Here is an 18,451-nt window from a genome sequence, read left to right on the forward strand (position 1 = left end):
GGGACTCAGGAGTTGAAGTGAAAGCCAAGAATGCAGAACCTAGGGCAAAAATCAGGAACTGGGGTAGCAATAGGAGACTAGATAAACACAGGGGCCCACCAAGCCAGGTAGATCTGCGATAGGGATTACAGGTAGGAGGTAGGACATTGCTAGATGTTACAGGTCCATAAGGTCTAGAGGTTCCCACTTCTGGATCTGGGACTATGACCGTTATCTTCATTCACTTTTCTGCCATACCTTTGATAGGAGGATGGATGGATAATTGAAGATCTCCCAGCTGATTTTATGTGGTACTCCTTAATGTTCCTAAAAGGGTTACCTGAGGGGTGTGCGCACAAAGCAATAATCAACGAAGTACCTCTTTACAGTCTTTATGCCTGTGAGATGCTAGCGGCTAGTCTCACATTCTTATTTTATCTTCCTTATTTTCTGTACTTTAGCGTTTAACTCGTAATTCCTGAGACCCAGGTTCTCTCTTCTACCAGAGCCGCCTCACTTCTCAGGCATTCAGGAAAGTTGCCTCCTTGCTTTGGGTACATATAGACAGTCTTGGCAAGTCACTGCTGCATTCCCAGGTGTGACAGGGGGCAAGCTAGGGGCCAAATCCTATGCTGGCCAGCCCACCTGTCTGTATGAGGCAATCCACCCCGTCTTTCCTGCCACAGCTTTGGTGTTCCTGTAAACAGATGGTAAATGTGGGAGACTATCCATTACATGCCCTGATGCGGGGGGGGTCTATCCGACCTTCCCTACACTACAGCCTATGCCTTGCAGATGGCATTCACATAATGTTTTTAACCAATACCATGACTGGTGCTCCAGAGTTTCATGGTGACTCTCCCTCCCTTCCTGGAGCAGCAGGTCATTGTGCTCAACTAGAGGTCTTACTTTCAACCCACACTCAGCCTCCTTGTGGTGGAGGAATTACCGGGCCCAGAACTCACCCCTACCTCTCTGACTGAGCCCCCTTACTTGGCCTCTGGCCCAAACTATGGTCTCAGGCATCCAAAGACAAACCTTAGCCTACTCCCCTCACATGAGGTTCCTACCATGCCCTCTCTAGGGCTTCTGCACCACACCCCATGCTGGGGTCTTCTTATAGTCTCCCCAATCTATTCATGGGGCTGGCCCTTGCACTGCTCTTCAGACTTACTCCCAGTTTGGCCCTACTCAATGCACCCTGGGACTGCCCTTGAGGTGTACTCCCATTCAGCCCTACTCATCCCCTCCATACCCATGCATAGCCCTTCAGGCCTACTTGAATATCTTTTCCAAGACCTTCCCCAGAATAGAGATCAGGCTGGTGGGCCTGTAGTTTGCCAGATCTACTTTCCTCCCTTTCTTGAAGATAGGCACAACATTGGCCCTTTTCCAATCATCAGGCACTTCACCAGAGTGCCAAGAGCTCTCAAAGATCCATGGCAGGGGCTGAGCTATGATGCTCACCCGCTCCTTGAGTACCCTTGGGTGTAACCCATCAGGGCCGGCTGACTTGAATGTATCCAGCCTGTCAAGGTGTTCCTTCATGAGGTGAGCTTCAATGGAGGGCAAGGAATCTCCCTCACCTGGTCCTCCATGACCCATAGTGGGCAGGGCCATCCCATAGAACTGGTGAAAAACTGATGCAAAGTTCCCATTTAGCAATTTGGCTTTTTCCTGGGCATCAGTTTCCCCATCTGGTTTAGCACGGGTCCAATGTTGCCCTTGCTTTTCCTCTGGCTCCCCACATATCTAAAAAAGGACTTTTTATTTTCCTTTATTATTTGTAGCTAGCTGGAGTCCCATCACAGCCTTGGCTTTCCTGATTTGCTCTCTGAAAGTCTGGACTAAAGCAGAGTAATCCTCTTTGGTGGCAGTTCTAGTCCTCCATCCTTTGTAGGTCTTCCTTTTAAGATTCAGGAGGTCCGCCAGTTCCCTGGAGAGCCAAGGGGGCTGCTGTGCCCTTTTGCTCCCTTTCCTCATCCAGGATTGCTCCCTTGAGGAGCAACCACTTGTCTCGAACTCCCTTCTCCATTGGGTTGTGGCCTTTTAGGGCCTCTCTGACAAGTCCCCTAGCTTGTCAAAGTCAGCTTTCCTGAAGTCGAGGACTTCTGTATTACAGACTGACTTGCCAGCTTTATGGCAGATGGTGAAGGTGATCAGTTCATGATCACTGTCACCCAGCTTCTCTTCTATTGTTAGGTTGCTGATGAGGTCATCCCTGGTTGTGCTTTACCTCTTGTTGGCCCATAGACTTCCTGCGTGAGATAGAGGCCATCCACACATGAGAGAAAGCTTTGCAACTGCTCGGATTTGGCTGAGCTCTCCTCCCACAAGATTTCTGGGTAGTTATTCTCCCATGACAACCGTATCCTGGCACCGTGTTGCTTCAGCCAATTCCCTGGTGAACTCCTGGTCAAGGTCTTGACCCTGGGTAGTGGGTCTGTAGTAGACCCCCACCATAGTATCCCCTGTGCCATGGATGTGGAGAAGCTTGAGAGGGTGCAGAGGAAAGCCACGCGCATGATCAGAGGTCAGGAAAACAGACCTTATCATGAGAGGCTGAGAGTAATGGAGCTATTCAGCTGGAAAAGCGCAGGCTCAGGGGTGATCTGGTGGCTACCTATAAGTTTATCAGGAATGCTCATCAGGATTTGGGGGAATGTCTGTTCACCAGAGCCCTCCATGGGATGACAAGGTCGAACGGTCACAAACTCCACTGTGACCGATTCAGACTGGACATAAGAAAGAACTTCTTCACTGTCCAAGCCCCCAAGGTTTGGAATAGACTGCCACTGGAGGCGGGTCAAGCACCCACTTTGAACACCTTAAAGACACATTTGGATGCTTATCTTGCTGGGATCCTATGATCCCTGCTGACTTCCTGCCCTTGGGGCAGAGGGCTGGACTCAATGTTCCTCCGGGGTCCCTTCCAGCCCAAATGTCTATGAAATCTAGTCCGTGCATGGCTACACAACTCCACCTTCTTCCCTTGGACCTCACTACATTGCCCTCTCTTTCAGGACTTTGGGGTTGACCACCCCCATAGGCTCAGGTGACACTCCATTTGCTATGCCTGGCCCCAGTACACTCACTCACCAGGGTCTCACAAGCCCTGTCATGGGCTCAGGTGGCCGCAGCTGTGCCTAGCCCCACTACTGCCTCCAAAGCCCACCCAAAGATGGGATTTGGGATTAAGGCACCCCTTCTCACCTTTCACCGGGGAGGTAACTGGCCTGGTATTTCCTGGGGACTCTTGTACCACCAGGAGCACCACCAGGCCACCCTTCCCTGGCAGGGTGCAGTTTTAGGTTGTGCCCAGGACCAAGAGCCTCTAGTTCCTACCTGGTAGATATTCCATGCAGTTCAGCCAGGCAATGTTTTTGCTTTGGCTGCCAGCAGCAAACTGCTTTGTTTATATAGGCAGCCAGTGTTTTAAAATGGCTGCTGCAATCAACCACTTGCTGGCTGCTTGATTCAGCCCTTAAAGTGGCAGGTACTGCAAGTGCACTGCCACAACATACCTCCACATGGGCTACCTCAACCTTCCTGGTTGCTTGCTTTCATTCTCCGTCCACTTCCAGTGGTAGAGGCTTGTGGGTAATGATTTTTTCAGTGCTTTCTCTCTCTCTCTCTCCATTTCCAGTTAATAAAGCCTTCTTTCCAGGTACAAATTTCCTGCTGCGGGATGCCGTTTGATGACTGCCTGCACTCCGCATCTCCTACTCAGGGTAAGTTCTACCTAAATTATGTTTTGTAACAGGGGCAATAGCCTCCCTGTTACACTAGGAACAGGACAGAAACTCATCATCAAGCTTAGGAAGTGCTCAAAGACACTGTTACTGTTAAGCTCATGTTGTATTGGTCTTATATCCTGAGGCCTGTCTTCATGTAGCCAATTAAGTAATGACCCAATTAGCTTATTACCAATGCTAGCTAGACCAAATAAGATATGCCTATGGAGCCAACAGCAGCTATCTTTCTCATTCTCATTCTTGCTGCTGCTTCTACTGGTTCTCTGTAGGGAGCAAGGCTTGAAGGGGGAGGTCCGTGTGTGTGTGTGTTTGAGAGAGAGAGATCTGTGTGTGCATGCATGTGTGTCCAGCCTGGTCCAAAGCAATCCTGCCCTGCACCTCTGTGACAGGGCCAGGTGAGACAGGTGCCACCAGCACCCATCACAGTACTGGGGAGATGCTGGTGCCCAGCCTGCCCTCCCCAGCATTCAGCAGACAGGCTCCTTTGCCTGGAACTCAGCCCCCAGGCATCTTTAGCTTTGACTGGAGGTCTCTTCCATTCCTGCTCATCTGCAATTCCCTGTGAGGCCTATTGCTGACTGCTCTCTTGCACCAGGTAGCTAATCAGGAATGGGTTTCCCATTTGGCTGTGCTTTGGAGTCTCTGGCAGCTTGGGGAGCCTGCGGGATGTGGGAGGTGTGCAAGAATGCACCCTAGCTATGCGTCTTGGCCAGTGCAGGCAGCTTCTGATCCCTCCCCATGAAATAGGAAACATCTGTTCTGATTGCTCCTGACCTAAACTAGGGTGCTTTGCATAAAGTGTGATACTTTTGAGTGCTTCCACCTCAGTATTTTTAACATCTGTACTTAGCCTATGTGATCAGGAGAATTAAGGATGACTGACTCCTGATTTAATCTCTCATAAAATATGTGGAGGATGTTGATATTGCGCTGTTTTAAGTGTTTGATATCCAGTGAAGCACTGCTGCATTCTTAAAAAAGCATTTGAGACAAAGGTTAAAATATGTTCTTTTTGGGGGGTGGGGGTAGAAAAATCATGCTTTTGTATTCCCACATCAGCAGAAATAAGGCCAATGTTTTCAAGCACCGAGCTCTCTCTCTCTTTGTAGTTTAAATGAGTTTTAACTGTGAATGGTTACATAACAGGAAAACAAAAGCATCAGTATAAGTTTTTGCAAAATCACACTGAGACTATTATTCTGATCTGTGCTTGAAATGCTTCCAAGCCCATTTTTCTGTCTTATTTATCTGTTAATCATGATATTCTTAATCCAAGTACTTGGGGTTAGTGTGTTCCTATGACTACTAGGGTGCCTGGGTCCTTTATCACATTAAGGAAAGCTCACTTGGTGTTTTCTTAATCCTGTCTGATGATTATGATAAAATTAAATCTGAGAAAAGATGGCTCAGATTCTATAGGAAAACTGAAATCGGCAGGGTAGGGTGTTTTAAATTAACAGCTTGTTAAGATTGCCAACTGGAGCCTGAAATTCAGAAGGAAATTTAATTTGCCCTCTGTTTCCCCTCGGAGGTGATGTTGATGCACAATTTATTCCACAGACTGCTGATGGAGGAAGTGTGAGAACTCATTGGGCAGCATAGTTCTGTGTCTCTGCTTAAGCAGGTACATTATGGGACAGTTCTGAACAATTACTTGGCTGGTGTAAGGAGCTCAGGAAATAAGTCTTTCTGATTTAAAAGAAATGTTATGTATATCTAGAATGAATATATAAATAGCCAGAATAACTGTCAACTAAGATTTTAGGTGTCAGTGGGCATGTCTACACAAGACACTACCGAACGGGAGGAACAAGCTACCGTTCAGTAGCTCATTGCTACTGTGCAGTAGCATTGCCAGGCACTAACTGTGTGGTGATGGTACTGTGCAATAGCTCGTTGCTACTGTGCAGTAGTGTCTGAAAAAAAACATGTGGTGATGGTACTGCACAGTCAATTAGGATGCAGGTTACTGCGCAGTCATTTAGTACTTGCTTATGCATAAGTAACAACTATGCAGTCTGCTGCTTGTGTAGATGCAGCCAATATCATTTTTAAAGCTGGCTTGATGTTTGAGACCGTAATATAAAATCTGAGATTTGATTTAAAAAAAAAAATCTGACTTTGTTTTACACTCTTCAAGGAAAATGAAATGTATAGTTACTTGGGTGACATCAGGAATCCAGCAGTATTTGAAAATAATCTAATAAGTATGGAAAATCGAGTTCTAACTTCTAGCCATGAGGCTTAAAATATTTCATGCTGATCGCTTTAAATGAATGTTGTCATTTAACAGGATTAGTTCCTGAATATGAAATCTTTTGTTGCTGAAATGTTTGAAAGATTAATTTCTTTGTTTAATTTTGCTGTCTGTGATTTGCTGCAACTGGTAGATCTTTTATCAGCACCTGACTCCCTCTTATTGGTTTTCTTGAGTCTGCACCATATTTTATCTTCTAAATTGTGAAGAGAAGGGGAAGATGGAGTGTTGGTGTTATACTCATGGTCATTGCTCTGCTCCTGAGCCTTTCATGCATTTGTACTCATTGCAATCCTATTTTGTATCTGTCTTTCAAATGCATATAATTATTTTAATAATTAAGACAGATGAGAGCTATATTTGTCAAGACAATGTTGAAAGCAGGCCTAGGTTCCTGTGGTTTGGTTTGACAGGGGAAATGCAAACCAGGGATTGATGGAAGGCCAGATGGAAGGTAAAGACAATGAGGGAAACAGCACAATTTGGCATTCCCATAGAGAGGGGCTAGAACAAGGATAAAGAACCAATCTCAGTGTTCAAAACAGCAGCAAGAATCAAAATTATTTCCTGTAAACAAACAGGTTTTAAATATGGAAATGCTAATCCAATGAGATTTCCCTACTGGTATCGTATAAACAGTAAATTGAAATATGATGGGATATCTTGGCTTGCTTGGCTTGTGCCAGTACATGGCATAGTTTTGTCAAGATTCACCAAACTACAAATCCACAAGGTAAGGTGATTTCCAAAAAATGCTGTTAGCTGGATGTAAAGTATTAAAAGACAGTGTAGCATTCTCAATGTTTAATGTAAAGTTAGGCAAGGATGAAGGATTTAAGACATTTTTAGGTCACTTGAGTACATTACCAGTGACTGAACATGACCTTGAATTAACAATATAATGCAATAGAAGCCAGCCAGCTATATCAGAATTCCAGAGCACCAGCACAGCACTCTTTTCTGTCTTGATAGTTGGGTGATGATGACCGTGAAACTCAAGCTGAGCTGGGTCCACTCATAAAAGTTAAAATTCAAAATATTCATGACAGTTGCATAGTGCAAGAGGATATAAGTTTGTGGTTGGCCTTCTGAAAAGAAATAATAAGGCATCACTTCCAGCTTATCTTACTATATTTATAATGATTTTGAGGAGGCTTCTGTGTGTCTGGTGTAACTGTGTGAAATGTCTATCCTTGATTAATTAGTGTAGTAAATATTTCTTTGCAATTAACTTGTGTTTATGTGTAGGAAGAGACAGTCTCCATAAGGGCTTTGATAGGTGTCTCCTCCTGATTTACTTTTGTTTTGCCTAAATGGTTCCCTTGATCTTCCAAGGACAACTCCTGAAAACTTTGTTTTTTCCTGGTTGTTAATCAATTTCTTGATATGTTCCAACTCAGTAGAAATTGGTAAATGCTTGTTATTGAGGAAGGTAATTAAATCAAAATTGAGACTTTCTGATAATAAACAATGAACAATTTGATTAACAGGATTTTCCTGTTAATTAGTGCTTGGGATTCTCTCTTGATTTACACAGCTACAAGAAGATGCTTTGAAAATGCTGAGCTAAAGGATATAAAAGAGGATGAAACGGCTAATGGCATGCTTCAAGAATGAGAAATCTTTCTGACAAGAACTGCTACTGTGCTCAGCTGATCTTATGGTGAACTGATCCACACCTTGAAGCTGACAAGACTGAAACTGCCTTTTCGCCTGTATTGGTGAGATACTATCACTTTTACAGCTAAATATACCGGACTTTGCTTTGCTTTCAGCTCATTTAACAGTGAATATTTGCAGTAAATAAAGCCTTTCTATCATTCATTGAATGACAAACCTTTATATACTAGTACTGAATCCTATTTCATGACTTAATGCTGGCATGACCCATCTAAGGAGGGCAGAAAACATTGTAAGGCAGAAATCTGAACCTAAAATGGTGGTAACTTCTTTAGGAGAAGAGTAAAAGTACTTGACTTTTGTAATATACACAGTAGTATATTGACTGTCGTGTGTATTGTATTAGAATATTCCATAAAGTTTAGAAAGAAAAGGAAAAAATAACTTTGCTGTTGGGCACTGAGGCACCAGATTAAAAAAGAAACAAACTATGGCAAAGCTCAGTGTTATTATACCTCACTTCTATTTGCAGGGTTCTCGGAACACGACTCACAAATATGAGTTAAGGGATATATATGTCTTTTATCACTCTTCCTGTTATCACAGCATTAACCACCAATGGTTAACTCCCATACATAATAATATGAATATGCTTCATTCATACTTAATATCAATGACTTCACTGATCTCCATTGGGTTAATTTATTTTCTAATCAATTTATGTTTCAAAATCAAGTCTGCTGAAAGACCAGCACTTGGAGAAGTACAATAATTGTATCATCTGGCACTAGTATTCTTCTGGTGATATTGTTAATCAACATGGTGAACAAATGTACCTGAAACAACTTAGATTTGTATACAAAAATGGATATTCTGAGAATGATTGACAATAACTGTAAATGCAAAGAAATTGCAGAGAACTTGGGATAGATACATTAACAGGTTTAAGAATAGTTGACAAAAGAGCACAGATAACAAATGAATATCATTTCTCAACCTCTGAAATGAGCTGTGATGAGTTGCAAACAACTGAGAACTAGCCCCTACCTGGATTTAAAGAAAGCACTACGAAAGGGGTTTAAGCAAACCCATTCATCTTCTCTTCCGGAAAGTGGGATGCTATTATCAGAAATGGTACAGATGCTGGTTGAAGAAGTGGGACTGTTGGATTAGAAATATTCCCATATCTACTTTCAACAATTGAAGAAACATCATAATATTACAGTTAAGGCATCTACACAAGAAATTGTTAGTATTACTTGCAATGTGTTGGACAAATAGGTTGCTAAGTTACCAATGATCATAGATGAGTAAGTACTAGGGCTGTGTGAAATTTTGCTGGTTGTTTCAATTTGACACTGTTTCGAATAATTTCAAGCTTGAAACAGTGAGAGAGAATTGAACTGAAGGGCTTCAAAACAGCCTTGAAACAAAATGAGGCTAGTTGAAATGTTTTGAAAGTTTTGAAACATTTTGAGTTTTGAAACCAGCTGTGAGAGACAGGAGAGAACCAGGCCTGTGCTCCCAGCAGAAGCCAGGAGCACAGCTCTGGCTTTCTCTGTCTCCCACTGCCAGAAGACGATAATAGTGCAGGGGGAGGGAACTGAGCCTGGGTTCAGTTCCCCACCCCAGTGCTGCGATCTGGCAAGGGGCAGGGTGCAGAGTCAGCCTAGATGGGCTGATTCCCCCCTGCACTGCAATCGGGTGTGGGAGGGAGAGTCAGCCCAACTGGGCTCACTTCCCCACCCTGTGCTGTGATTGGGTACAGGGCAGAGAGTCATCCCAGTTGGGTTCACTCTGCCCCCCTGTGATTGGGTGTGGGAGGGAGAGTCAGCCCAACTGGGCTCATTTCCCTGCCCTGTGCTGCAATCAGGTGCGGGGCAGAGAGTCATCCCAGCTGGGCTCACTTCTCCCACCCCACCATGCTGCGATTGGGTATGGGATGCGGGAAGAGTCATCGCAGCTGAGCTCACTTCCCACCCCTGCACTACGATTGGGTGTGGCGGGGAGGGGAGGATCATCCCAGCTGGGTTCATTTCCCCTCCGACCCGTGCTGCGATCGGGTGCGGGGCAGAGTGTCATCCCAACTGGGCTCACTTTCCCCCCCGCACTGTGATCAGGTGCAGGTGGAAAGAGTCAGCTCAACTGAGCTCACTTCTCCCCCACCTTGCGCTGCAATCGGGAGGCCAGTTGGGCTGATTCTGCCCCCGCACCCGATCACAGCATGGAGGATGGGGAAGTGAGCCCAGCTGGGCTGACTTGCCTCCCTCACCTGATCGCAGTACGGGGCAGGGAGTGAGCCCAGTTGGGCTGACTCTCTGCCCTGCACCTGATTGCAGTGGGGGTGGAGGGAAGTGAGACCAGCTGGGCTGACTCTGCCTCTGCACCTGATCACAGCGCAGGGGGTGGGGGGAGTGAACCAAGCTGGGCTGACTCTCTGCTCCCCTGCCCAATCTAACAGTAGGGATGGGAAGTCAACTCAGCTGGGCTGACTCCCATCCCCTGTGTGATCTAGCACTTGGGGTGGGAAGTCAGCCTAGTTGGGCTGACTTCCCACCCCCAGCGAAATGTCAAAACAGAATCAAAACAGCCTTTCAGTTAAGATGGAATGAAACAGAACAGCTGTTTCAAATCAAAATGAAATTCGAAATGGAACGCTGTTTCTTCGAAGTGGTGAAACAGACTGGTGCCGTTTCGTACAGCCCTAATGAGTACATCCTTGATGACATAGTCAATATAGATGGATTCTTCAAACTCCTTCTTGATGGAACATTCTGTTTAAAAAATGAGAAATGTTACAATGATAATCAAGTGGAGGATGGTTTGACAGTTGTTGTCTGTACCAATTTGATTGGCAGTAAAAATGGTCACAAATAGTGTAGGAAAATCTAAAAATCCTCATTGTCTCAAAAACTTAACAGCCTTTCTGTGACTTGCAATGTGAAAGTGAACAGTTGTGCATGGATGAAGAACAAGTGTGTTTAAAGAGTTGTTTGCAACACTTCACTATAAATGAAAGAAAAGGGGAGTCTTTTCATTTCTTGACATTTGTTCAGCTCATACTGAAATCAGAACCTAGCTGCCACAAAGCAAATACATGAATGCTTCAGCTGCCCCCTCAAATACATGAATGCTTCAGCTGTGCAACCAGGCCATCACCAATGCATTTAAATAATAATATTAAGAGAATAGTGCATTATGTTGTGCATGCCATGGAAAAGAATATATCCAGAGATTTTTTGTATAAAAATTACTGTTCAATTTCTGTACACAGCTTGGAATTCTGTCACTCCTGTCACTATTGGTAATTGCTTCCTGAAGGCATGTTTCAGCTTGCCAACCGATCCAGAACAGATGATATTGGCAATAGGCCTGGGGAACCTGTTATGGATGCAGAATGATCTACAAACACTGATGTGAATATCACTTTTGAAGAGATTTTCCAAGTACATAAACTTGTGATTCCTGAAACATTGGCGATTAAGGAAATTGCCAGAAGTGTCCAATGCATTTAACAATGAGACTGAATAAGAATGGGATGTAAAACTTCAGCTTCTCCTCCTGAAGCAGTCACTTGTCCAGTTATTATTAGCATTTCGAGTTGTCCAAACTTACAAAGCAGTCCTGAAATAACAGATGATGTCTTTGCTGCTTTGTTTTGTTTACAAGGCTTCCTATAAGATGGACCTATTTCTACTAAACAAAGATAATGAAATTTTTTGGTTAGTTAAATAAGAGCTGTCTAACACATGCAGTCCCTGAGGGGTTAAATTGTGAGCCCTGGGCTCTTGGTCAGAGCACTGATATCCCCTTCACTCATTTGCTACTGCTGCAGAGTTCTTAGGCTTTTCTTCCTTCCTCCATTTTCTGATGGATGACCCTGTCCCTGGGGGGGTTAGGTAGAGTGATATGCTCCACAGAACTAGGGCATCCTGTGGCCAGAGGGCTTGAGGGGAATTGAGGAACCCCCACATAGTGGGAGTCACCTGGTTGTGGGAGGAGGGGATGATGCATCATGTATGCACATGTAGAGGTTCTGTGTAGTGTGGCATGTCTGCTGGTGGGGCCATGCAGTGTGTTGGGGACCCAAGTGGTGTGGGTGGCTTGTGGGGCACATTGGGGACCTATGTAATGTGGTGGGGTGGCTTGTATGGCACAGCATGTGGTTTGTGTGGCATGCAGTGTGGTGTGTGGCTGTGGGGACTGCAGTCCCAGCCACTTAGAAGTTAGATGATCCTGGGTTAAATACAGTTTTCTATGTTGTTTTAAAAATGCTGCATACACAAAAACATATACCTGTAAAAACATTATATCTGGATTGTGATGTAACCTTGGCCTCATGGCACTTGCTTAGTGTTTTTTTCCAAGACATGCTCCCACATATTGTGGAGTACCAGTTATTATGAAATCCACTTAGTCACAGGTCTGTCTATCCTGTATGTGGGTGAAATTAGTTACCTAGGAAAGTGACTCACATTCCTAAGCCAGTTAATACGAAATGTTTTGTTGATGAGAGGGGATGTATCTGAGATTGACTCTCCAAGAGTCAGACATCAACCTACAGCCCTGAGTTAGGTCCGTGGGTGAGAATGGGATTCACAGTCTGAAATTGCTTCCTGCTTTTCTACATCTTAATGCTTTAAGATTCAACTTATTCAGTCTTTTCAAGTTAGTCTAACCTTACTAGGTTGAACTAGTTTGCAACTGCACAGACATTCCCTCTGGCCTGAAGAAATGAAGGCACATGCCTGCAGTGGCTCAGGCTAGAAGCTGGCAGGTCCTAGAGCAGCCCTCCCTCCTTTCCACAGCACTAAGCTGAGGGGAGCGGGGGCATGGCTAGGCCCTGGCAGGACGCTGTGATTAGAGAGGGGTGTAAACCCCCACCTTGCCTGCACTATTCCAGGCTTTTCCTCACTTGCTACTCAAGGGGCAGGAGTGTAGCCTGACCCCAGCCCCGGGCTAGGACTCTGAGGCAAAGTGGGGTGGGGCTGGTGTGCAGTGCATGCATCTGTTGATGGTAATGAGCTTTTCAATCTCCCTCCCCCTACTTCTTCATACTGTCTGCAAACCTGACAGGTGAGGGAGCCAGAAGGGGCTGATAATACAGTGTTTATCAGCCCATCAACAAAACAGGAGCCTTTCTCATTAGTTCAAGCTCTTCTTAAACAGCTTTTTCCAAGGAAGGAATGGAGGGACATTACCAGCTGACCTGTTGATCAGCTCCAAAATGTCCTAAGAAGACACTGTTCTGTCTTTCTGTCCCAGTGAAATTGGATGTGTGTACACACAGACACACACACGCGCACACACATACCTATCAACATTAGCTAGCATACCATATGCCTAGGGTCCATGGGGTTGGGGTCCATACTGTGGGAGACGGCTGGGAGTGAGTGGAGAGCCCTGCTTGAGCAGCGAGGGAGGCGGGATGGGGTAAGGAGAAGCAAGACAGTCCCTGCTGTGTCTGCAGTCTGCCTAAGGCTAGGGTGACAGAGGGGTGGGCCCAGCCCTGTTCTTTGGAGCAGACAGCACTTTGTTGGTGGGGGACTCTGTTGTAACTTAAACCAGGAAGGGGTCTGGGACAGACATTGCATAAACCAGTTTGACCCAAATCAGTAAATACTGATACTGCAGTGTATATGTACTGTCTGTCCCTAGCCTTAGTGATTAGACTATTTACCCAAGAAGGGGGAAGATTTGGTCCTAGGTCCACCTTAGCCCCTTAGGCTTCAAATAGACTTCTCAGCCTCCCAGTAGAGGACCCTAATTGCAGGCTGGCTGAGGGGACTTTCTTGTTGAAGTTGGGCTACTGTGCAGCTAAAAATGCAAGATTCATAAGACCAGAGAGATAGGAAGCAGGACCATGGCTTAGAAGCTCAGTAAGGTGGGAATTCTGGGTTTTGGTCACAACTGCCAACACTGTTTATGTATTTCATATTACAGAACCATTGGATAAAGGAGTGGAGTGAAAGAATCCTTTAAAAGATATTTATTAAAAATTCCTTTGGTCACTTAAGACTTCCCAGCTTCCTTCAGTAGGTAGGCCAAAGACTTGCTTGGATTCACTTGATAGGTCTGTTGGAGAATTGGAAACGTGAGCCAGACTTGTGTATTTCTAGTCACAGGCTCTTACAAAATGATGCATTTCAGGTAGCTTGTTTTCAGTAGGAGTGCTGGTGGAGTACACTAGTTTTTCATGGCCTTTGAATAGTCAAACTTCTGTTGATGAATAGTTTTTGAATTTCTCTTTTGGTTACTATTAATATAGGTTGTACTTAAACCTCCAGAAAGAAGGTTTCAACCAGTGTCTTTCAATAAGATAGCTATAAGTAGAGGTGTAACAAGCCAGCTTTGTGCCCTGGCCAGTGGCTGCTACCCTGGTGCATGTACCCTCCACCCCGCAAGTTGCACTGCTGGCTGTAAAAGACAATAGCCCAAAATAAAGTTTTTGAATCTATTCCAGAATTTAAACTGCCTTGGTGTGGAGACTTTGCAGAGGCAGGAGAGGGGGATAGTGTGTCTGATACAAGGAGAAACAATGAAAAAGCCAGAAAGTGTTTGAACAAGCCCTGGGAGTGGGACTCAGATAAAAAACAAGAAACAGGAGAAAGAGCTTTTGTGACACACAGTCTGAAAGACGTTTGGTGCTGTAAACTGTCTCTGGTGTTTGATTCCTTCAGTGAGGAAGCAGTGGGGTTTATATGTTCTGTAAACAAACAGAACTGCATCAGCAAATAACTGATTTCATCACTGATTTTTCCTTTTAATTGGGAAAAGCCTATAAGACCATGAATTTTGCTTAGCCAACAGTCATCTGTCACCATATCCTAGTGTACTTTAGATCTATGCCTAGCAAAGTCAGTATTTTGAAGTTGCTTAAAATTAGCCATGTTATATTAGGCTTTCCTGTAGATAGGGAAGTTTTTCTAAACTTCCGTTCTTTTACTTGTTATAAGTTATTAAATCATGTTGTTTGGCATTTAAAAATGTCATTATTTGCAAATGAAAATCCATACCTATTTTAATACCATATTTACATGAATAGAAGACAACTCCCCAATAATTACATTCTATATATGCAGGATTTATAAATTTGTTGTAATTTTCCAGGTACCGAATCTAATTATTGGAGGTCTGCGTTGAATTTGTCTCCCTCCTACTGCTTCAGCAGAGAAGATAAATCTAGGAGGACAGGTGGCCCTCTTGCTTTCTGCCTCCTCCAGCTTATTCCCCTCCAGCCCCTTCTCTTCCTCCTTACTGTCAGAACTTGCTCTGCCTAAGCATGTGGAAGTGAGGGGCAAATTTAAAAACACTGACCTTGAAGTAAAGAAATAAACATACCTGTAGTAGTTCACCTATAGACAAATTACTACAGGTATCTATAGACTTAGTTCATCCAGAATTGATGCAGTTTACCATTTTTGAAACTGCTGCAAATTTTAACACAGGTACTCCATAAACACACTTTTATGCAGCATTTTTGTACGTACATATATATAGTAGAAAGTATACATACTAGTTCAAAGCCAAAAGGCTCATCATTTTATAAATATTGTGCAGAGCCTCAGCAGAGTGAACAGTATTGCAAGCCATAGTGATGCTATGACCTGAACAGATCAGCACTATTCAGTATGTGTGTGTATTCCAGATATCCGCACAAAAGATCCATGTGCTAATTAGCCCCCACTTACAGCTGAAACTGGGTATTCTTGTCACGAGTCCTAGTATTTTCAAAAAATTTATATACAGATGAGGTACAGGGTGAGCTTGGCTGGCTTCACCTCATGGAGAGCAGGGATACATTAATCATATGCAACAGACTGAGAGAGAAAGCAGCAGAGAGATTCTAAGTGAACTGTATGAGGCCCTGTTTTGTGATGTTTGCCAGACATATAGGGTGTTTACAGATGTGCTCCTGGAGACTGGGGGTGGGGTGGGTTTTAATTAGCACAGCTAATTGATTAGCAGTCCAAGAGCTTCACTAATTAAAGCACCCAGAGTATCATGTATATCAGTCTCCCTGCACTGCTTTGAATTACAGATAGTCCTATGAGCTTTAGTTTAAAGTGCCCCACTGCCATTTTTCAGTGTGGAGATGCTGATATGTATGATGCTGGAGTCTGCTGGAGCATGGTAATTACCGTGCTTCAGTAGACTTGATTGAGTCTGCTTCTACATGCTGTAATTGCAGCAGATGAGAGCAGCCTCTCTTCACGTGTATAAGAGCCCTCAAGGCTGAAGAAAACCCCCCAGGAATGATTGGAAATGGAAAAGAAAGGTACAACTCAGCTGTGGGAGTGAAGAGAAGTCAAATGTATTCAAGGTACTGGCTTAGAATGACTTGAAAAAGAGTCAGCACAGAGGGGGACTGTACTCAATGGACACTATCATATATCTTATTTGGGTAGGTTGCACTGATCTATCTTTGTGGTAGATACCCATCAGCGTGTTTGCCTAACATGGACCATGTGTTTTGTACTCATGTTTAGTGTTGGCTGCATTTAATCAATTTTATAGTTGGTTTCCATTAGTGACATGCTGCTTTTTGTAGCAGTTTAATGATGGAAAGTGCATTTAATAAAGTTTCCTTGGGTGTACCTACATGTGCAACTAATGTGGAGCAATAAACTCTGGTGCATATTGTGTTGGAGTTTATTGTTCCCCGGTGTGTCATTTGAATATGTGTCTGTTGAGCCAGGTCAGAGCAGCCCAGGATGGCAGAGCTGCCTGGGGCTGCTGTGACCCAGGGCAATGCTGTGGAAGGGCTGGGTGGGGCACAAGGGTGCTCAAGTGTGAGGCTAACCAGCAGGCAGCCCCTGCACTGAAGCACTCTTGTGCCCAGCCAGCCAAGTCAGCATCTACACGTGCATTGCTGGGGACAAAAAGACTCCACAGCAGGATATTACTTGTATTTAAAAGTACTAACCTGCTGCAGAGCTAATGAGTTTCCTGGGGTCTAATAGGGCTACATACGTAGATGCCAATCCGTTCACTGTGGAGCTAATAAGACAACTCCACAGTAAATGTCTTGTGTAGACATGCCCCTTGTGTGCAAATATAAGACAAGAGGATTTTTTTCCGCATGCTGATTTGGGAAAAAGTTTTGTATTTTTTTAAAGTTAATATGGTATGTTTTTATCTGCTGGGTTGCTTTCACCCTGATTCAAGAAAGTACCTATTCAGAGAAGCACTTACATAGTACAGCCTTATGTTCTGTTGAAAGCTGTGGGACTCAGCTGTGCTTAAAGTTAAGCAACTGTTCAAATATTTTTTTTTCTGAATCAAGAAAATGACATTAAAATAACCACAGTGGGTTAAGTCTCTTATTTGGTTTGTCTTTAATCTCTTATTACTTGTTCTTTGATATCTGCATCTACAGAATTATTGGTTTGACTGACACAATTTAGAATCCTTTGTATCTCACAACTAATGGAATTGGCTTCTCAGTTATATTTATTTAGAAAAAACAAATCTCACTTGGGTTTTAAATCATAATTTGTAAAGATACCTTGCTGATGTTTTTACTGTGTTCAGTGATGGTTAAATGGTAGGTTGTTGTGGGACTGGCTTCTGACATGTATAGTACTATTTTTCATAAATATATTTTATATAGCTGATGTAATGTCTGAATAAATTGTGCAAAAATATTCAAGCGGTAGTTTGAATTTAACCATAGGTATCACTAGAACTGGGAATAGGAGAAACAGTTACTAAATATTTTATTTTAATACATTTATAGCTCTGCACCCAGTTATCACCTAGTTCTTGCTGTTGTGGGCTCACACACAATCTCAGCATCTTAGGTGCTGTTAAACCTCTAGATAAAGAATGATGTTTGAAACATAAAATTCATTTTGGGCCTGAATGTGAAATTATCAATTTTACACAAATCCAAATCCTCTTGAGCTATAGGGTGTTCAAAATCTAGATAGAACTTTGTAGCTTGGGCACCTTAAGAGTAGAGAAATGTGGTTCTGAGAGTTAAAAGCAATAAAGGGAAATGTGATTGTTCTAACTAATATTCTAAAGCATTGTGACCAATTGAAGGCATAATAATATTTCTGACTGTTAAGGTTAAAGAACATACTTTGCTCCTGTTTTAGTATGACTACCTCAATAGAGTGCATTCAGCCTTTCTTATGGGGAACTCTGAAAAGCCTTATCCTGTATTATTTCAGAATCTAAGATGATTGGATGTTGTCTGCCAGTTAGAGCATATTTGGTTACAACTTTCATTTTCAAAGTTTTTCTGTGAAAATATCATCTATATCATTCCTTCTTGTCTTTTCTATACAGGAGCCCTGCAAGTTACCTCTTTGTGCTACCCACATGTAAAGCTGATCAAGGGTCTACAACTTTTATGACTGTTGCAAAAATCAGACAAAGGGTACGTATAAAAAACTTTTTATGCTAAGGATACACTGGTAACAATTTTGAAACAAAAAGATTTTTAAAGGTCAAATTCACAATAGTCAATTATTTTAGTACATATTTTAGTACAACAAGCTTCCTTGTAATATTTCTTAGCACTCCTCTGACAGCATGTCTACACGAGATGCTTTATTTGAGATTAGAGCTAATTACTACATAGTAAGCATCACTGTCTACATATGCAGATGTTTACTATGCAGTAATTGTCTGTAATCATGAAGAAATTTGCTAACTGCAAATGCAAGTAGCAAATTAACTCTCAATTTATGCATTGTGTGGTGGCACACATGTGGATGCCTGACCAGGAGCAAATTTGCTCCCAGTCAGCTGGGCAATGGGGTGGGACCTTGCTTCCTGCCCCTGGGAAATGCATGCTACCAGGGCAGGCTCTGCCACCAGAACGTGGGTG

General features: G+C 43.4%; 1 long non-coding RNA gene across 1 annotated transcript; it reads left to right on the forward strand.

Annotated features, from left to right (window-relative positions):
- The first annotated feature begins 3,646 nt into the window (after nt 1-3,646).
- On the forward strand, nt 3,647-17,992 carry LOC109323608. The gene is made up of 4 exons (XR_002104704.1): nt 3,647-3,710; nt 7,529-7,712; nt 10,886-11,027; nt 17,908-17,992. It is a non-coding gene; the product is annotated as an uncharacterized LOC109323608 (long non-coding RNA).
- The last annotated feature ends 459 nt before the right edge of the window (nt 17,993-18,451 follow it).

The sequence above is a fragment of the Crocodylus porosus genome, unplaced genomic scaffold (assembly GCF_001723895.1).
Source record: "Crocodylus porosus isolate Cpor-Errol unplaced genomic scaffold, CroPor_comp1, whole genome shotgun sequence".
Classification (NCBI taxonomy): Eukaryota; Metazoa; Chordata; order Crocodylia; family Crocodylidae; genus Crocodylus; species Crocodylus porosus.